This window comes from Loxodonta africana, chromosome 25, assembly GCF_030014295.1.
Source record: "Loxodonta africana isolate mLoxAfr1 chromosome 25, mLoxAfr1.hap2, whole genome shotgun sequence".
Classification (NCBI taxonomy): Eukaryota; Metazoa; Chordata; class Mammalia; order Proboscidea; family Elephantidae; genus Loxodonta; species Loxodonta africana.
Genome location: NC_087366.1, coordinates 16,108,602 through 16,130,915, shown reverse-complemented (window position 1 = coordinate 16,130,915; position 22,314 = coordinate 16,108,602). Strand labels below are relative to the sequence as shown.

At 38.7% G+C, this 22,314-nt stretch overlaps 1 protein-coding gene across 1 annotated transcript in view; it reads left to right on the top strand.

The window, feature by feature from the left end:
• The window catches only part of HMCN1 (hemicentin 1), a 551,217-nt gene that overhangs the window by 362,325 nt on the left and 166,578 nt on the right, over window positions 1-22,314 (top strand). The window lies entirely within an intron of this gene.

Sequence of the window (22,314 nt, the reverse complement as noted above, 5' to 3'; positions counted from 1 at the left end):
CATCACCACTATTTAATTCCAGAACATTTTTATCACCCTCAAAAGAAACCTCATACCCATTAGCAGTCACTCCCCACTTTTCTTCCCCCAGGACCTGGCATTGGCTAATCTACCTTCTGTCTCTATAAATTTTCCTGCTGTGGACATTTCATATAAATAAAATCATGCAATATGTAGCCTTTTTGTATCTGGCTTCTTTCACATAGTGTAATGTTTTCAAGACTCATCCATGCTGTAGCATGTATCAGTACTTCATTCCTTTTTATGTCTGAATAGTGTTCCACTGTGCGTACATACCACATTTTGTTTATCCATTCACCTGGTGATGGACATTTAGGTTCTTTCCACTCTTGCGTAATATGAACCGTGTTGCTATGAACATTCGCGTGCAAATCTTTTTGTGAATATGTGTTTTCGTTTTTCTTTTGTGCATACCTAAGAGTGGAATTGCAGTGTCGTGTGGTAACTCTGTGTTTAACTTTCTGGGGAACTGCCAAACTGTTTTGCAAAGCAGTTGCACCATTTTACATTCCCACAGTGATGTCTGAGGCTTCCAATTTCTCCACATCCTTGCAATTTCTGCACATCTTTATATTACCTGACTTTTTTATTATGGCCACTCCAGTGAGTGTGGAATGGTACCTTATTGTGGTTTGGGTGTGTACTCTCCTAATTAACCAAGATGTTGAGCATCTTTTTATGCATTACTGACCTTACTGATCTTTGGAGAAATGTGTACTGAAATCATTTACCCATTTAAAAAATGGAGTTATCTTTTTATTGTTGAGTTTTAAGAGTTTGTTGTATATCCTAGATACTAGTCTCTTATCAGATATATTATTTTCAAATATTTTCTCCCACTCTGTGGTTTTCTTTTCACTTTTTTGACAGTATCTTTATCTTTTGTAATTAACTTTTATTGAGCTTCAAGTGAACGTTTACAAATCAAGTCAGACTGTCAGATATAAGTTTATATACATCTTACTCCGTACTCCCACTTGCTCTCCCCCTAATGAGTCAGCCCTTCCAGTCTCTCCTTTCATGACAATTTTGCAAGCTTACAACTCTCTCTATCCTCCCATCCCCCCTCCAGACAGGAGATGCCAACAGTCTCAAGTGTCCACCTGATATAATTAGCTCACTCTTCATCAGCATCTCTCTCCTACTCACCGTCCAGTTCCTTTCATGTCTGATGAGTTGTCTTCGGGAATGGTTCCTGTCCTTTGCCAACAAAAGATTTGGGGAGCATGGCCGCCGGGATTCCTCTAGTCTCAGTCAGACCATTAAGTATGGTCTTTTTATGAGAATTTGGGGTCTGCATCCCACTGATCTCCTGCTCCCTCAGGGGTTCTCTGTTGTGCTCCCTATCAGGGCAGTCATCGATTGTGGCCGGGTACCAACTAGTTCTTCTGGTCTCAGGATGATGTAGGTCTCTGGTTCATGTGGCCCTTTCTGTCTCTTGGGCTCTTAGTTGTCGTGTGACCTTGGTGTTCTTCATTTTCCTTTGCTCCAGGTGGGTTGAGACCAATTGATGCATCTTAGATGGCCACGTGTTAGCATTTAAGACCCCAGACGCCACATTTCAAAGTGGGATGCAGCATGTTTTCATAATAGAATTATTTTGCCAGTTGACTTAGAAGTCCCCTTAAACCATGGTCCCCAAACCCCCGCCCTTGCTCCGCTGACCTTTGAAGCATTCATTTTATCCCGGAAACTTCTTTGCTTTTGGTCCAGTCCAATTGAGCTGACCTTCCATGTATTGAGTGTTGTCCTTCCCTTCACCTAAAGTAGTTCTTAAAAAAAGTAGTTCTTATCTACTAAATAATCAGTAAAAAACCCTCTCCCACCCTCCCTCCCCCGCTCGTAACCACAAAAGTATGTGTTCTTCTCAGTTTATCCTATTTCTCAAGATCTTATAATAGTGGTCTTATACAATATTTGTCCTTTTGCCTCTGACTAATTTCGCTCAGCATAATGCCTTCCAGGTTCCTCCATGTTATGAAATGTTTCACAGATTCCTCACTGTTCTTTATCGATGCATAGTATTCCATTGTGTGAATATACCACAATTTATTTACCCATTCATCCGCTGATGGACACCTTGGTTGCTTCCAGCTTTTTGCTATTGTAAACAGAGCTGCAATAAACATGGGTGTGCATATATCTGTTTGTGTGAAGGCTCTTTATTTCTCTAGGGTATATTCCGAGGAGTGGGATTTCTGGGTTGTATGGTAGTTCTATTTCTGTTTAAGATAATGCCAGATAGATTTCCAAAGTGGTTGTACCATTTTACATTCCCACCAGCAGTGTATAAGAGTTCCAATCTCTCCACAGCCTCTCCAACATTTATTATTTTGTGTTTTTTGGATTAATGCCAGCCTTGTTGAAGTGAGATGGAACCTCATCGTGGTTTAAATTTGCATTTCTCTAATGGCTAATGATCGAGAGCATTTTCTCATGTATCTGTTGGCTGCCTGAATATCTTCTTTAGTGAAGTGTGTGTTCATATCCTTTGCCCACTTCTTGATTGGGTTGTTTGTCTTTTTGTAGTTGAGTTTTGACAGAATTATGTAGATTTTAGAGATCAGGCGCTGGTCGGAGATGTCATAGCTGAAAATTCTTTCCCAGTCTGTAGGTGGTATTTTACTCTTTTGGTGAAGTCTTTAGATGAGCACAGGTGTTTGATTTTTAGGAGCTCCCAGTTATCTGGTTTCTCTTCATCATTTTTGGTAATGTTTTGTATTCTGTTTATGCCTTGTGTCAGGGCTCCTAAGGTTGTCCCTATTTTTTCTTCCATGATCTTTATCGTTTTAGTCTTTATGTTTAGGTCTTTGATCCACTTGGAGTTAGTTTTTGTGCATGGTGTGAGGTATGGGTCCTGTTTCATTTTTTTGCAAATGGATATCCAGTTATGCCAGCACCATTTGTTAAAAAGACTATCTTTTCCCCAATTAACTGACACTGGGCCTTTGTCAAATATCAGCTGCTCATATGTGGATGGATTTATATCTGCGTTCTCAATTCTGTTCCATTGGTCTATGTGCCTGTTGTTGTACCAGAACCAGGCTGTTTTGACTACTGTGGCTGTATAATAGGTTCTGAAATCAGGTAGAGTGAGGCCTCCCACTTTCTTCTTCTTTTTCAGTAATGCTTTGCTTATCCGAGGCGTCTTTCCCTTCCATATGAAGTTGGTGATTTGTTTCTCTATCACCTTAAAAAATGACATTGGAATTTGGATCGGAAGTGCATTGTATGTATAGATGGCTTTTGGTAGAATAGACATTTTTACTATGTTAAGTCTTCCTATCCATGAGCAAGGTATGTTTTTCCACTTAAGTATGTCCTTTTGAATTTCTTGTAGTAGAGCTTTGTAGTTTTCTTTGTATAGGTCTTTTACATCCTTGGTAAGATTTATTCGTAAGTATTTATCTTCTTGGGGGCTACTGTGAATGGTATTGATTTGGTTATTTCCTCTTTGATGTTCTTTTTGTTGATGTAGAGGAATCCAAGTGATTTTTGTATGTTTATTTTATAACCTGAGACTCTGCCAAACTCTTCTATTAGTTTCAGTAGTTTTCTGGAGGATTCCTTGGGGTTTTCTGTGTATAAGATCATGTCGTCTGCAAATAGTGATAACTTTACTTCCTCCTTGCCAATCTGGATACCCTTTATTTCTTTGTCTAGCCTAATTGCCCTGGCTAGGACTTCAAGTACGATGTTGAATAAGAGCGGTGATAAAGGGCATCCTTGTCTGGTTCCCGTTCTCAAGGGAAATGCTTTCAGGTTCTCTCCATTTAGAGTGATATTGGCTGTTGGCTTTGCATAGATGCCCTTTATTATGTTGAGGAATTTTCCTTCAATTCCTATTTTGGTAAGAGTTTTTATCATAAATGGGTGTTGGACTTTGTCAAATGCCTTTTCTGCATCAATTGATAAGATCATGTGGTTTTTATCTTTTGTTTTATTTATGTGATGGATTACATTAATGGTTTTTCTGATATTAAACCAGCCTTGCATACCTGGTATAAATCCCCCTTGATCATGGTGAATTATTTTTTTGATGTGTTGTTGGATTGTATTGGCTAGAATTTTGCTGAGGATTTTTGCATCTATGTTCATGAGGGATATAGGTCTATAATTTTCTTTTTTTGTAATGTCTTTACCTGGTTTTGGTATCAGGGAGATGGTGGCTTCATAGAATGAGTTGGGTAGTATTCCGTCATTTTCTATGCTTTGAAATACCTTTAGTAGTAGTGGGGTTAACTCTTCTCTGAAAGTTTGGTAGAACTCTGCAGTGAAGCCATCCGGGCCAGGGCTTTTTTTTGTTGGAAGTTTTTTGATTACCGTTTGAATCTCTTTTTTTGTTATGGGTCTATTTAGTTGTTCTACTTCTGAATGTGTTAGTTTAGGTAGGTAGTGTTTTTCCAGGAATTCATCCATTTCTTCTAGGTTTGCAAATTTGTTAGAGTACAATTTTTCGTAATAATCTGATATGATTCTTTAAATTTCAGTTGGGTCTGTTGTGATGTGGCCCTTCTCGTTTCTTATTCGGGTTACTTGTTTCCTTTCCTGTATTTCTTTAGTCAGTCTGGCCAATGGTTTATCAATTTTGTTAATTTTTTCAAAGAACCAGCTTTTGGCTTTGTTAATTCTTTCAATTGTTTTTCTGTTCTCTAATTCATTTAGTTCAGCTCTAATTTTTATTATTTGTTTTCTTCTGGAGCCTGATGGATTCTTTTGTTGCTCATTTTCTATTTGTTCAAGTTGTAGGGACAGTTCTCTGATTTTGGCTCTTTCTTCTTTTTGTATGTGTGCATTTATTGATATAAATTCGCCTCTGAGCACTGCTTTTGCTGTGTCCCAGAGGTTTTGATAGAAAGTGTTTTCATTCTCGTTGCATTCTATGAATTTCCTTATTCCCTCCTTAATGTCTTGTATAACCCAGTCTTTTTTCAGGAGGGTATTGTTCATTTTCCAAGTATTTGATTTCTTTTCCCTAGTTTTTCTGCTATTGATTTCTAGTTTTATTGCCTTGTGGTCTGAGAAGATGCTTTGTAATATTTCGATGTTTTGGATTCTGCAAAGGTTTGTTTTATGACCTAATATGTGGTCTATTCTAGAGAATGTTCCATGTGTGCTAGAAAAAAAAGTATACTTTGCAGCAGTTGGGTGGAGAGTTCTGTATAAGTCAATGAGGTCAAGTTGGTTGATTGTTGTAATTAGGTCTTCCGTGTCTCTATTGAGCTTCTTACTTGATGTCCTGTCCTTCTCTGAAAGTGGTGTGTTGAAGTCTCCTACTATAATTGTGGAGGTGTCTATCTCACTTTTCAGTTCTGTTAAAATTTGATTTATGTATCTTGGAGCCCTGTCATTAGGTGCATAAATATTTAATATGGTTATATCTTCCTGATCAATTGTCCCTTTTATCATTATGTAGTATCCTTCTTTATCCTTTGTGGCAGATTTAAGTCTAAAGTCTATTTTGTCAGAAATTAATATTTCTACTCCTCTTCTTTTTTGCTTATTGTTTGCTTGATATATTTTTTTCCATCCTTTGAGTCTTAGTTTGTTTGTGTCTCTCAGTCTAAGGTGTGTCTCTTGTAGGCAGCATATAGATGGATCGTGTTTCTTTATCCAGTCCGAGACTGTCTCTTTATTGGTGCATTTAGTCCATTTACATTCAGCGTAATTATAGATAAATAAGTGTGTAGTGTTGTCATTTTGATGCCTTTTTATGTGTGTTGTTGACAATTTCATTTTTCCACTTACTTTTTTGTGCTGAGACGTTTTTCTTAGTAAATCGTGAGATCCTCATTTTCGTAGCGTTTGACTTTATGGTTGTGGAGTCGTTACATTTTTCTTGGTTTTATCTTGAGTTATGGAGTTGTTATACCTCTTTGTGGTTACCTTAATATTTACCCCTATTTTTCTAAGTAAAAACCTAACTTGTATTGTCCTATACCACTCTGTATCGCTCTCCATATGGCAGTTCTATGCCACCTGTATTTAGTCTCTCTTTTTGATTATTGTGATCTTTTACGTATTGACTTCAATGATTCCCTGTTATGAGTATTTTTTTTTAATTAATCTTAATTTGTTTTTGTGATTTCCTTATTTGAGTTGATATCAGGATGTTCTGTTTTGTGACCTTGTGTTGTGCTGGTATCTGATATTATTGGTTTTCTGACTAAACAATCTCCTTTAGTATTTCTTATAGGTTTGGTTTGGTTTTTGCAAATTCTCTAAGCTTGTGTTTATCTGTAAATATCTTAATTTCGCCTTCATATTTCAGAGAGAGTTTTGCTGGATATATGATCCTTGGCTGGCAGTTTTTCTCCTTCAGTGCTCTGTATATGTTATCCCATTGCCTTCTTGCCTGCATGGTTTGTGCTGAGTAGTCTGAACTTATTCTTATTGATTCTCCCTTGAAGGAGACCTTTCTTTTCTCCCTGGCTGCTTTTAAAATTTTCTCTTTATCTTTGGTTTTGGCAAGTTTGATGATAATATGTCTTGGTGTTTTTCTTTTTGGATCAATCTTAAATGGGGTTCGATGAGCATCTTGGATAGATATCCTTTCGTCTTTCATGATGTCAGGGAAGCTTTCTGTCAGCAGATCTTCAACTATTTTCTCTGTGTTTTCTGTCCTCCCTCCCTGTTCTGGGACTCCAATCACACGCAAGTTATCGTTCTTGATAGAGTCCCACATAATTCTTAGGGTTTCTTCATTTTTTTAAATTCTTTTATTTGATTTTTTTTCAGCTATGTTGGTGTTAATTCCCTGGTCCTCCAGATTTCCCACTCTGCATTCTAATTGCTCGAGTCTGCTCCTCTGACTTCCTATTGAGTTGTCAAATTCTGTAATTTTATTGTTAATCTTTTGGATTTCTACATGCTGTCTCTCTATGGATTCTTGCAACTTATTACTTTTTCCACTATGTTCTTGAATAATCTTTTTGAGTTCTTCAGCTGTTTTATCAGTGTGTTCCTTGGCTTTTTCTGCAGTTTGCCTTATTTCGTTTCTGAGGTCATCCCTGATGTCTTGAAGCATTCTGTAAATTAGTTTTTTATATTTTGTATCTGATAATTCCAGGATTGTATCTTCATTTGGGAAAGATTTTGATTCTTTTGTTTGGGGGGTTGTAGAAGCTGTCATGGTCTGCTTCTTTATGTGGTTTGATATCGACTGCTGTCTCCGAGCCATCACTAAGATATAAGATATAGTAGTGGTTTATTCTATAATTGCTCACTGAGTCGTATCTTGTTTTGTTTTCTTTCAATATACGTTGATGGGCTACTAGATTGTGCTGTCTTGTTTGTTGTAGCCCTTGACTTACTTATGACCTATTACCAGCTGGTTGGGCTGTTGCCAGATATGTATGCCTGAATCTATTCACTATTCTTGAGTAGAATCTGATTTTGGTTCATCAAGTGTGTGCTGCACCCTAACACCTATCCACCTCGAGGAGTAGTGGTGATAGTTGTGTGCACCAGATTCTATTAGCAGCTGGGGTTCACACTTTGGGGGGGCAGGATGCTGACAGCCTTCCCCCAAGTGTCAGTGAGGTAGATGTGTCTCTATTCCTATAGCACCTTGGTGGGAGGGCACTGCAGCTGTACCTTAGGCCCCCAATGCAAGTACCTCTACTGATTGGTAGGCGTCACCCTCCTTAGATCCCTAAGGCAAGAAGAGGCTAGGTGGTCTGGGGGGAGCTTCAGCCCTCAGTTCCCTGTTGTGGGTCAGTTAGGGCTCTGTTGAACAAGCAGAGATATCAGACCTGGGAAACTTGTTTTTCCAGAAAATCCGCTAAAAAAAAAATGCAGTCAGATCCCTATGAGAACTGCCTTTGGATTATAACAGCCACCTTGTTCCCTGTAAGGATGAAAGTCCGAGATTTGGGTCATATATGCTTGGCTGGAACTGGTTCTGTGTTTTTAGTCCAATTAGGGATGGATTTTTGGTCCCTGGGTTTTTTGTGGATCCTTCTCTCAGGCCGGAAGAATGGGCTAGGAAAAGACCAAAAAAAAAAAAAAAGAAAAAGGGAAAAGCAAAGCCTCCGCGGATCCAGAGCCGTTCTCCCTCTGGCTCAGGAAATTCCAATGTTAATGAAGCTGCCTGGGAAGGGTGGGGGAGGGTTCAGAGAGATAGGAGAGTAGCACCTCGGAATATAGCCAAAGTTGCTTATCTTGCTTTGAATGACTTTTTTATCTGAGATTCCCGAGGGGCGTGTCGCCTATGTGTGCTGGCTGTGTGGAGATTGCCCCTGGGGGTCTGTCCCGCTGAAGCCGCGATCTGATCCTCCACTGCCAATCCAAAGCCCAGCGTCAAGGTTCCCCTGCTGGGAGGCTGCACTCCCGGCTCCAAAATCAGTCACTGCCTCCTGGGGACTTCTTGTCCAGTGCCGTCCCCGTGGACCGGCTGGGCCCCCTCCCGGGTTTAGTTAAGGGGAGTAGGGCTGTGCCCCGTGCTTGCGCCGTGACAGCGCCCAGTCAAAAGCCAGGCGCCAAGGTTCCCCTGTTGGGAAGCTGCACTCCCGGCTCCAAAATCATTCGCTGCCTCCCGGGGACTTCTCGTCCTGCCAGCCGCATCGCCGTGCCACCTCCGCAGACCGGCTGGGCTCCCTCCCCGGTTTAGTTCAGGGGAGTAGGGCTGCGCCCCGTGCTTGTCCCGTGACAGCGCCCAGTCCAAAGCCCGGCACCAAGGTTTCCCAGCTGGGACGCTGCACTCCCGTCTCCAAAACCAGTCGCTGCCTCCCAGGGACTTCTCCCACCAGCCGCGTCGCCATGCCACCTGCGCGGACCGGCTGGGCCCCCTCCCAGGGTCAGTTCAGGGGGGTAGGGCTGTGCCCCTTGTTTGCACCATCACAAGATTTTTGAGTTCAGCTTCCCTGGGCCCAGACCTAAGCCCGGCGCCAAGGTTACCTGACCGGGACGCTGGCTCCAGGCTCCGAAAACAGTCGCTGCTTCCCGGTATTTGCTCGTTCTCCGTCTCTAAATCTGTGTTTGTTGTTCAGGGTTCATAGATTGTTATGTATGTGATCGATTCACTTGTTTTTCCGAGTCTTTGTTGCAAGAGGGATCCGAGGTAGCGTCTACCTAGTCCGCCATCTTGGCCCCGCGGACAGTATCTTTTTGAAACACAAAGATTTTTAATTTTGATGATGTCCAATTTATTTTTTTGCTCGTGCTTTTGGTGTCCTATCTAAAATTTATGCCTATAATTTTATCTTTTAGAGTTATATAGTTTACCTTTTTAATTAGGTCTTTGATCCAGTTTGAGTTAATTTCTGTGTATGTTGTGAGGAAAAGATCTAATTCATTCCTTTGCATGAAGCTGTCCAGTTGTATCAGCACCATTTGTTGAACAAACTCTTCTCTCCCCATTGAATGATCTTGGCACTCTTGTTGAAAATCATTTGACCATAAATGTAATTTCAATTTTATTCCATTGTCTATATACCTGTCTTTATGCCAGTCTTCTCCTGGTTTTTTTTACTGTAGTTTTACAGTAAGTTTATCCTAAAAACCAAACCCGTTGCTGTTTAGTCAACTCTGACTCGTAGTGACCCTACAGAACAGAGTAGAAATGTCCCATAGGGTTTCCAAGGCTGTAAATTTTTACAGAAGCAGACTGCCACGTCTATCTTCCACAGAGTGGTTGGTGAGTTCAAACTGCCAACCTTTCGGTTAGCAGCCAAGTGCTTAACCACTGCACCCCATGGCTCCTTAAGTTTATCCTACTTGGAGTTTGTTGAGCTTCTTTGATATGTTGGTTAATGTTTTTCATCAGATTTGGGAAGTTTTTGGGTATTATTTCTCCAAATTCTCTTTATGCCCTTTCTCTTTCTTCTCTCTTCTGGGCCTCACATATGCACAGGCTCGTATGCTTGATAATGTCCCGCAGTTCTCTGAGGCTGTATTCATTTTTCTTCATTCTTTTTTTCCTTTTTACTCTTAAAACCAAATACTTTCAATTGTATTCAGGTTTTTTGATTCTTCTGCCAGCTCAAATGTGCTGTTGATCCTTTCCAGTGATTTTTCATTTATTGCCCTTTGAACTCCAGAATTTCTATTTATTTCTTGTTATAATTTGTATATTTTGATTGATAGTCTTTAGTTGATAAGATATTGTTCTCCTGCTTTCCTTTAGTTCTTTAGACATGGTTTCCTTTAGTTCTTTGACCATATTTAATATAGCTAATTTGAAGTCTTTGTCTAATCAATACATCCAGCATCTGGTTCTCCTCATTGATAGTTTGTATTGGATGCTTCTTTTCCTGTATGTGGGTCATGCTTTCTTGTCTCTTTGCATGTCTCACAATTTTTTTGTTGAAAAATAGACATTATATAATATAGCAACAGTGTTTTTTATTGTTGCTGCTGCTGTTTTTTCTGCTTAGCTGCTATTTGTTTGTTTAGCGAGTAGGCAGAATAATGCCCATTCTCCCCAAAGGCCTTCACATCCTAATCTTCAGAACCTGTGAATATGTTAGGTTATGTAGCAAAGAGGGATTAACGTTGCAGATGGAATTAAGGTTGCTAACCAGCTGATCTTAAAGTGGGGAGGTTATCCAAATGGGCCCAATGTAATCATAAGGTCCCTTAAAAGTGGAAGACAGAAGCAGAAGTTCAGAGTGATAGGATGTGTGGATTTGATCCAGTTGATGGCTTTGAATGGAGGAAGCAGACCACAAGCCAAGTAGTGTGGGTGGCCTTAAGAATCTGGAAATAAAAAAAAAAAAACCATTCTTCTCTACAGTCTCCAGAAAGTAATGCAGCTCTGCTGATGCCTTGATTTTAGCCTAGTGAGACCCTATTGAACTTCTGATATACAAAACTGTAAGATAATAGATTTGTACTGTTTAAGCCACCAAGTTTTGGGTTTTTTTTTTTAGTATGTTTAATTTTTGTTGAGAATATACACAGCAGAACATACACCAATTCAACAATTTCTATATGTCCAATTTAATAAAATTGATAACATTCGTCGAGTTGTACACTCTCCTTTTCCAAGTTGTTCCTCCCCCTTTAACATAAGCCACTGAGTTTGAGGTAATATGTTATGGCAGCAAAAGGAAACTAATACAATGACTTTCCTGAACAAGCTCTGTGAAGTACCTGTTCTTTATCATATTTGTCCACTGAAGTCTGTTCTCAGTTACCTTAGTGGCCAACTAATTTTTGCACAGACTTCTTTAAGTGCCTGGAACCAATAATTCTTCCAGCCTTCACAAGGGTCTTGATGTGTGTGTGTTTGGACACACCTTCAACACTCAGCTAGGCAGTTTTGGTGTCTGTGCTGCGAAAGTAAGCTCTCAGCCAGACAGTTTACAGCTTTGCTTTAGCCTTCACTCTGTGCTTGTGCAGAGCCTGAAAGTCAGCCGGAAGTGAGAGTTTAGGGTCTTCTCAGATCTCTCTTATCCCTGGGCCCCCAGACCTGTGTATGCTTGCAGCCTTTCAGATTTCTAGAAATGTGTTTCATTCCCCAGTTTTTCCATTTAAAATTTTTTGGTAAGTGCTTGTTTGCCCCAATTGTTTTCTCTGCCTCAGGCAGCTACAATGTTAAATAATTGCTCTGATTATTTTCAGTGAACATCCCTGAGGAAAAGGCTGTTTGTACTGAGTGAGCTTAGTGTGGTCAAATAAAAACAAATCCTCTGAGTGGAGATTTCCAGGGATCTGCCAGAGAAGTCAAATAGTGACAATTCTCTGGGAATTGGTGCTTTTGAAGAACTTCACATCCATTCTGTCCCTTCCACTGGCTGTTGTTGTTAGGTGCCCTCAAGTCATTTCCAACTCATAGTGACCTTATATACAGCAAAGTGAAACACTGCCTGGTCTGTGCCATCCTCACAGTTGCTGTGTTTGAGCCCATTGGTGCAGCCACTGTGTCAATGCATCTCATTGAGTGTCTTCCTCTCTTTCACTGATTCTCTACTTTACCAAGCATGATGGCCTTCGCCAGGGACGGGTCCTTCCTGATAACATGTCCAAAGTATGTGGCTACTAGGCTGGTTTTATTTTTTGTTTGTTTATTTTATTTTTTTTTTTTGATTTTAACTGTGATTGAGGGGCTGCTGGTTTTCAAGGCAGCTGCTGAGCTGAGGAGAGGGTGATGGGAATAGCACAAATTAAAATAACACAAGCCACAAACTTGCTTTTCTTAATGAGATCTAGCCATTTTTCTTGAGTATATACTTCTAGGATTGTTGCAACCCTTTGATTGATTAATTTCTAGAGTCCTGAAAATGTTAATTCTGACAGTTTTTGCCAGTGTTCTTATTTCTTTTATGAATAAGTGGATTTTCAGAGGTCCTTACTCAGCCATCCTCACAGACACCCATTCTTTTTTATTTAACTTCTCTAGTGCAGCGAGAAATAGCCAACCAACTCCATAACACCTGCATTTCTTATTCCCACTGTAATGGTTTATTATAGCAACTATACAGCCTGTCAAAGTCTTCAATGAGCACTTCAATGCAGAGGGTTTCAAGTGAGAGTTTAAATAATTGTTTTGAAGGAATGTGTCCTGGGCTAATTATTTTTCATTTCCCAGTTGGATATTCACTTTCTTAAAACCAAACCAAGTCACGTAACTGCATTTAAGGGTCTTTTGTCCTGAAGTATCATATCACAAACCAAAATTCAGTTCAGAGAACAGAAACATTCTAGGCATTTTAAGCAGGAAGAGTTAATACATGGCGTTGGATGAATGTACAAAGGGCTGTAGAAGTGAATTCTAGGCTTCAGGGTCTTCAAGGCTACTGCTGAGCTGGGAAGAGGGTGATAATGAATTCTCTAAGTCGCAACAATACAGATCTAACTTCGGAGGATATCTACTGAGGTTACACTTTATCTTGGCCTTGCCAAACACCAGGTTTGAGTTTTATAGTCTTTTTTCATTGTTTTTTGCTTGTTTGTTTCCTTTTGCCTTTTTTTTTTTTTTGCTTTTATTTTTATTACTTCTTTACTCCTGTTTTCTTTTAGTTTATTTTGTTGATCTTTCCTAGATTCTGGGTTGCTTTCTTAGAATATGTATTTTTATTATTTCTTAGTTGTTTCATACATTAACTAGGGCTTTAAGATTTCCTCTGAGTACTGTACTCTTTTGGTGACATCCCATAGGTTGTTAACTGATCTCACTTTTTTCCCTTACTAAGCCTGTAATTTTGTCTTTGACTTCCTTTGTCATGAAGTTTTCACCGTATGGGTAGCTTTATATTTTTGTTATTTTATTTATATTATTTTTTATTATACTTTTGTTGACTTGTGGTTAGATAATGCTTTATTGAGTTTTTGGTGGCCTAATATAAAAAGCCCTGGTGGCACAATAGTCAAGTGGTTGGATGCTGACTACGAGGTTGGCAGTTCAAACCCACCCAGTGGCACTGTGGAAGAAAAGACCTGGAAATGCTTCCCTTGGTGATCTGCTACCGTAAAGCCAAGAAGACTGTACTGAAGGTGGAACCAAGATGGTGAATAGTCACATGCTTCCTGTGGTCCCTCTTACAATAGAGACCTGAAAAAAAAAAAAAAGTGTATCTATTATATATGACAACCCAGGATCCCTAAATATCAAAGACAAAGTTGAGGAGTCAGACTGAGCATCAGGAGGAGGTAAAGACAGTTCAGAAGCAGAGAGGAATTGCCAGACCTGACCTGGCTGGCACACTGCAGGCTGGACCAACTGGTGTGTACAGGCTGAGGCAAGCAGTAATGCTTGGGATGTGTTTTCTTCATCATGAGAAAACGAGCAGCTGAGAGTGTGCCCAAGCCTCCAGAACAAGGGAGAAGTGGTGCTGAATTGGCAAAAGTTAAGTAGAGCGTCTAACATACTGCATGGGATTAAAAAAAAAAAAAAAAACCCTTGCCTCTGGGAAGTACCTCTCTCCCATTTACCCGCCCCCTGTTGCTCTGCTTTGGATCCTGGTCTGCCTTCAGTGGTTGTTGTGCCCTCTGGGCCAGAAATAGGACCTATCTTGTTCTCCGAGTCATTCTCCCAGCTTTGGAGACAGACCAAATTAACAAAAAGGAAAAAATAATCTGCCAGCTCACTTAAGCCAAGAACTTGGGGCAGGCACAGCCCCTTTGCCTAGGCACAGGCATAAGGGGGCCAGACTTTGAATGCCTTTCACCCCTGCCTAGACCTGTTTGGGCCCATTTCAAAAGTGTAGGACCTCATTAGCACAATACAGTAGGGTATACCTGAAGCCTATTTTCAACAGCAATGGCTAAGGGGGCATGGCAGATTCATGGCATTTGACACTGCCCTGCCCATTAAGCAGGGTTCTCACTTACCACCTCAGGGACCTGAGAACTGTTGGCTCCGCTCACTCCACTTAGCCACCCTCGACAGCAGTCTGAGAATAAGTGGTCCCTCCTAATCCTTATAGCCAATAACATTGGATGCCCCAAATCTGGCTACAAAACCTACCCACCTACACACTCTAGGAAACAAGGACACACCTTCCCGCCTTCAACCCAGGCACTCAGGGACAGCTGTCAGCCCTCACTAACTTGCTCAGCACATGACCCTCTACTGCAGCCAGATACTTGTGCCTATTCCAATCACCCCTGCCTCTCTAGAACTGTAGGTAAGAACCTATACCACACACTTGGTGACTGATAACCTGGGCACCTGAGCTGAATCCACACAAAGGAAAGTAAATGGACTCCTGGGCCCACATAACTAGTAACAGTTCTAATCACAGGATGTGAGAGCTTCAAAGATGCCAATAATCAAAGTATCTCATATGACCAGCCTATTTGAGCATGTAAAAACAAAACAAGAAGCTAGGACAGAGTAACCAAACATAAAATTAATAAATATAATAACTTATTGATAGCTTGGGGACAGCAGTTACTATCAAATCCCATAAAGAGGCAGACCATGATGGCTTCAGCAAGTGACAAAACAAAGAACCAAGAAACCTCCCAGGAGAAGATAACTTCCTGGAATTATTGGAGGTAGAATTCAAAAGATTAGTATACAGAGCTCTTCAAGAGATCGGAATGGAGATCAGGCAAAATGCATATCAAGCCAAAGAACACAAAGACAGAGCAACAGAGGAATTTAAGAAGGTTATACAGGAGTATAATGACAAATTTAACAGGCTGCAAAAACCCATAGAGAGCAAACAGAAATCCAAAAGATTAACAATAAAATTGCAGAATTGGACAACTCAGTGGAAAGTCGTAGGAGCAGAACTGAGGCAATGGAAGTCAGAATTAGTGATATTGAAGATAAGGCACTTGACAACAATTTATGTGAGAAAAAATCAGATTAAAAAAAAAAAAAGATGAAACCCAAGGAATTATGTGGGAGTCTATCAAAAAAAAAAAAAATTTTTTTTTTTTTTTAAAGGAAGAAGAGCCTATCAGAGATTGGAGTACCAAAACGGGGGGGGGGGGGTAACAGAAAATACAGAGAGAATCACTGAAGATTTGTTGACAGAAAACTTCCCTGATATCATGAAAGATGTGAAGATATCTATCCAAGAGGCTCATTGAACCCCACACAGGGTAGGCTCCACAAGAAAGTCGCCAAGACATATAATCAAACTTTCCAAAACCAAGGGTAAATAGAGAATTTTAAGAGTGGCTAGGATAAACAAAAAAGTGATCTACAAAAGAGAGTCAAAAAGAATAAGCTATGACTACTCAGCAGAAACCATGCACGCAAGAAGGCAATAGGATGATAGATATAAATCCTGGAGGGAAAAAATTGCCACCCCAGAGTCATATATTCTGCATAACTGTCTCTCAGATACGATGGCAAAATTAGAACATTTCCAGATAAACAGAAGCTTGGGGAATTTGTAAAAAAAATAAATAAATAAACACAAAATTACAAGAAATACTAAAGTGAGCCCTCCGGTTAGAAAATCAATAACATCAGATCATAACCCAAGACTAGAACACAGGACAGAACAACCAGATATCAACCCAGATAGGGAAGGCACAAAAATACACAGTATGTAAGAGATAACAACATTAAAACAAAAGAGGGAGACTAAATATTGTAATCATAGAACTTTCATATGGAGAAGAAGTCAAGGCAATATAGAGAAATAAAAGATTGGTTTAAACTTAGAAAAATAGAAATAAATATTAAGGGAACCAACCGCAAAGGAACCTAACAATCCTACAATCAAAATAAAAAACAAGAAAAACATAAAGACTTAGAAAATACAAAATCAACAACAATGAAAAAGATGAAAAGAAAATACATAAAGAGAAACGATGCAGCACAGAAAATTAAGTAAAACGAGGAAACTGTCAACAACACACAAAAAAAGACATCAAAATGACAGCACTAAACTCATACCTATCAATAATTACACTGACTGTAAATGGACTAAATGCACCAAAAAAGAGGCAGAGAGTGGCAGAATTGATAAAAAAAAAAAAATGATCTGTCTATAGGCTGCCTACAAGAGACACACCTTAGACTTAAAGACACAAACAACCTAAAACTCAAAGGATAGGAAAAAATATATCAAGAAAACAACAATCAAAAAAGAGCTGGAGTGGCAATATTAATCTCTGACAAAATAGACTTTAAAGCAAAATCCATCACAAAGGATAAGAAAGACGCTATGTAATTATTAAAAGGTCAGTACACCAGGAGGACATAACCATAATAAATATTTACATACCCAATGACAGGGCTCCAAAATACGTAAAAGAGACTCTAACAGCACAGAAAACAGAGATAGAGAGCTCCACAATAATAGTAGGAGACTTCAACACACCTGCTTTCAGTGAAGGACAGAACACCCATAAGGAAGCTCAATAAAGACACAGAAGATATAAATGCCACAAGCAAACAACTTGACCTCATAGTCATATACAGAATACTCCATCCAACAGCAGCCAAGTATACTTTCTTTTCCACTGCACATGGAACATTCTTCAGAATAAACCACATATTAGGCCATAAAGCAAGCCTTAACAGAATCCAAAACATCGAGATATTACAAAGCATCTTTTCTGACCATAAAGCCATGAAAGTGGAAATCAATAGCAAGAAAAGCAAGGGAAAAAAAATGAAACATAGGGAGACCGAAAAACATCTTGCTAAAAAATTATTGGGTTATAGAAGAAATTAAGGATGGAATAAAGAAATTCATAGAATCAAATGTGAATGAAAACAAATCCTACCTGAACCTTTGGGACACAGTGCTCAGAGGTCAGTTTATAGCAATTAATGCACACATACAAAAAGAAGAAAGGGCTAGAATCAAACCATTAACCCTACAGCTCAAACAGATAGGAAAGAAAAGCAGCGAAAGAAGCCCTCAACACCAGAAGAAAGCAAGTAATAAAAATTAGAGCAGAAATAAATAAAATAGAGAATAGAAAAACAATTGAAAGAGTAAACAAGACCAAAAGCCTGTTCTTTGAAAAGATCAACATTGGCCAAACTGACAAAAGAAAAACAAGAGAGGAAGCAAATAAACCAAATAAGAAATGGGATGGGTGATAGCACAACAGACCCAACTGCAATTAAAAGAATCATAACAGAATACTGTGAAAAATTGTATTCCAACAAATTTGAATACTCAGAGCAAATGGACAAATTTCTAGAAACACACTACCTACCTAAACTAACGCAAACAGAGGTAGAACAACTAAATAAACCTATAACAAAAGAAGAAATTGAAAAAATGATGAAAAAAACTTGCAACAGAAAAAAAGCCCTGGCCCTGATGGCTTCACTGGAGAATTCTGCGAATCTTTCAGAGAAGACTTAACACCACTACTACTAAAGGTATTTCAGAGCACAGAAAAGGATGGACTACTCCCTAACTCATTTCATGAAGCCAGCATAACCCTGATACCAAAACCAGGTAAGACACCAAAAAAAAAAAAAAAAATTACAGACCAATATCCCTCATGAACTTAGATGCAAAAGTCCTCAACAAAATTTTAGCCAATAAAATTCAACAACATATCAAAAAAATAATTCACCATGACCAAGTGGGATTCATATCAGGTATGCAGGGATGGCTCAGCATTAGAAAAACAATCGATGTAATCCATCACATAAATAAAACAAAAGACAAGAACCACGTGATCTTATCAATTGATGTAGAAAAGCCATGTGACAAAGTCCAACACCCATTCGTGATAAAAACTCTCAGCAAAATAGGAAAAGAAGGGAAATTCCTCAACATAATAAAGGACACTTATACAAAGCCAAGAGCCAACGTCATCCTAAATGGAGAGAGTCTGAAAGCATTCCTCTTGAGAACGGGAACCAGACAAGGACGCCCTTTATCACTCTTATTCAACATTGTGGCGGAGGTCCTAGCCAGAGCAATTAGGCTAGAAAAAGAAATAAAGGGCATCCAAATTGGTAAGGAAGAAGTAAAAGTATCCCTATTTGCAGATGATACGATCTTACACACCGAAAACCCCAAAGAATCCACAAGAAAACTTCTGGAACTAACTTTCAGCAAAGTATTAGGATACAAGATGAACATACAAAAATCAGTTGGATTCCTCTCCACCAACAAAAAGAACATCGAAGAGGAAATCACCAAATCAATACCATTTACAGCAGCCCCCAAGAAGATAAAATACTTAGGAATTATTCTAATCAGAGAAGTAAAAGACCTATACAAAGGAAACTACAAGACACTACTGCAAGAAACCAAGAGTCCTACATAAGTGGAAAAACACACCTTGCTCATGGATAGGAACACTAAATGTTGTGAAAATGTCAGTTCTACCCAAAGCAATTTACACATACAATGCAATCCCAATCCAAATTCCAATGACGTTATTTAATGAGATGGAGAAAGAAATCACCAACTTCATATGGAAAGCGAAGAGGCCCCACATAAGTAAAGCATTACTGAAAAAAAGAGAACAAAGTGGGTGGCCTCACACTACTTGATTTTAGAACCTATTATACCGCCATGGTAGTAAGATCGTCCTTGTACTGGTACAACAACAGGTACATAGACCAGTGGAACAGATCTGAGAATCCAGATGTAAATTCATCCACCTATGAGCAGCTGATATTTGACAAAGGCCCAAAGTCCATTACATGGTTCTGGCATAGCTGGATATCCATCTACAAAAAAATGAAACAGGACTCATACCACACACCATACACAAAAGCTAACTCAAAATGGATCAAAGGCCTAAATATAAAGTCTAAAATGGTAAAGATCATGGAAGAAAAAAATAGGGACAATGCTAGGAGCCCTAATACATGGCATAAACAGTGTACAAAATATTACTAACAATGCACAAATACCAGAAGAGAAATTAGATAACTGAGAGCTCCAAAAAATCAAACACTTATGCACATCAAAAGACTTCACCAAAAGAGTAAAAAGACAATCTATAGAAACTGGAACAAATTTTTGGTACAACATATCCAATCAGGTTCTAATCTCTAAAATCTACAGGATACTGCAAAACATTAACAATAAAAGACAAATAACCCAATTAAAAAAATGGGCAAAGGATGCGAACAGGTGCTTCACCAAAGGAAACATTCAGGTGGCTGACAGATACATGAGGAAATGCTCACAATCATTAGCCATTAGAGAAATGCAAAGCAAAACTACAGCGAGATACCATCTCAGCCCACAAGGGTAGCATTAGTTCAAAAAACACAAAATAATAAATGTTGGAGAAGTTGTGGAGAGACTGAAATACTTACACTCTGCTAGTGGGAATGTAAAATGGTACAACCACTTTGAAAATTGATTTGGCACTTCCTTAAAAAGCTAGAAATACAATTACCATATAATCCAGTAATCCCACTCTTTGGAATATATCCTAGAGAAATAAGAGCCATCACACAAATAGATACATGCATACCCATGTTCATTGCAGTACTGTTCACAATAGCAAAAAGATGAAAACAACCTAGGTGCCCATCAGTGGACGAGTGGATAAACAAATTATGGTACATACACACAATGGAATACTACACAATGATTAAGAGCAATGATGAACCTGCGAAACGTTTCACAACATGGTTGAAACTGGAGGGCATTATGCTGAGTTAAATTAGTTGCAAAAGGACAAATATTGTATGAGACCACAATTGTAAGAGCTCAAGAAAAGGTTTAAATACAGAAGAAAACATTCATTGATGGTTACTAGGATGGGGAGAGAGGGAGAGGGGAATTCACTAACTGCATAGTAGCCAAGAATTATCTTAGGTGAAGGGAAGGATAACACACGATACAGGGGAAGTCATCACCACTGGACTAAACCAAAAGCTAAGAAGTTTCCTGAATACAACCAAACACTTTGAGGGACAGAGTAGCAGGGGTGGGGGTCTGGGGACCATGGTTTCAGGGGACATCTAGGTCAATTGGCGTAAGAAAGTTTATTTAGAAAATGTTCTGCATCTCATTTTGATGAGTGGTGTCTGGGGTCTTAAAAGCTTGAAAGCGGCCATCTAAGAAGCATCTCTCCTGGAGCAAAGGAGAATAAAGAACACCAAAGGCACAAGGATAATACTGGCCCAAGAGACAAAAAGGGCCACATAAACCAGAGACTCCATCAGTGTGAGACCTGAAGAACTAGATGGTGCCCAGCTACCACCAATGACCACCCTGACAGGGAACACGACAGAGAGTCCCTGAAAGAGCAGGAGTAAAGTGGGGTGCAGAATTTAAATTCATGTAAAAAGACCATACTTAATGGCCTGACTGAGACTAGAGGAACCCCAGAAGACATGATCCCTGGACTCTATGTTAACCCAGAACTAAAACCATTCTCGAAGCCAACTCTTCAGGCAGAGATTAGACTGCACTATAAAACATATAATAATACTCGTGAAGAGTGTGTCTCTTTGTTCAAGTAGATACAGGAGGCTAAATGGGCAGCTCCTGTCTGGAGGCAAGATGAGAATGCGGAAAGGGATAGGAGTTGGTTGAACGGACACGGAAAATCTGAGGTGGAAAAAGGGAGTGTGCTGTCACATTATAGGGATTGCAGCTAGGGTCACATAACTATCTGTGTATAAATTTTTGTATGAGAAACTAACTTGAGCTGTAAACTTTCACCCAAAGCACAATTTTATTATTATTTTTAAAAAGAATAATCCTAAAAACAAAACCCTATTGAACATTTCTACTTTGTCACATGGGGTTGCTGTCAGTTGGGTAGGCTCAACAGCACCCAACAGCAACAATATATAGTCTTCTTTGAAATTATTCCACTGGCATTTGAAAAGAATATATATTCTTTATTAACTATATATTAACTGTATATATATATTAACTTTATTAACTATAAATATAAATAGTCCAGGGGTCATGTCTTCTGGGGTTCCTCTAGTCTCAGTCAGGCCATTAAGTATGGTCTTTTTTTTTTTTTTTTTACAAGAATTTAAATTCTGCACCCCACTTTATAGTTAATAAATAAACTATAAATATTAACTTTATTAACTATAAATTTATATAAATATAAATAAATATAAGTACAATCAGGGTGGGTAATTTTATTTTTTAAATCTTCAATAACATTATTTTTTGTTTCACTGCACAGTTTCTGAAGGAGATATATTGAAATATGCCACTTGTTAGAGATTTCAGATTCTTCTTTGAACAATTTTTGCTTTATGATTCGATGTATATAGCATTGACAAGCATTGACATTATAACAGACCCTTCATGAATTGTAACATTTCAGTTAATACAAAGCATGCTTTTTTTGTCACCTTTAATGATTTTTCTTCTTATTCCAGTTTGTCAGGAATTTATATTTCTCTTTGTCTTGAGAGAGATATATATATGTAACTCTTTACTGTAACACCTTTTTGTGGTTCTTTTATTTGTGCTTTTTATACACTTGCATCTTTAATTAAAAAAAGTAATGTTAATCCCGTGTGAGATTTTTTTTTTAAACAAGGATATGAACCCATTCATACTTATGTTCTTGATTTATGTATTTGATCTTATTTCTGCCATCTTACTTAGCTCTAATCACTCTTTTTCCTGTTACCTTTCTGTGGTTTTTCATTTTTGCTAGATTTCCAGAGTGATTGATTTCATGTGGTGTGTATAGTGAAGGGCCCTCTAGTGCACTGAATGAGTTAAATTTAGCAAATATTTAAAATGTTTTTTTTCTATAAACTTCAGATATTTACTTGTTATCAATAGCATTTTTAGTGCCCTTGTAATTTTTTCATGCCTGGAATCCCTACCACAGTCCTTGAGATATTGTCAAAAAATCTAGAATTTCTGTTTCAAATTATTATTCCTTTTATGGTATGCCCCTTAAGACTTTAGGAGTCCCTGCTTCACAAGTACATTAAATTATAGAGCAGTGTTATCAGTA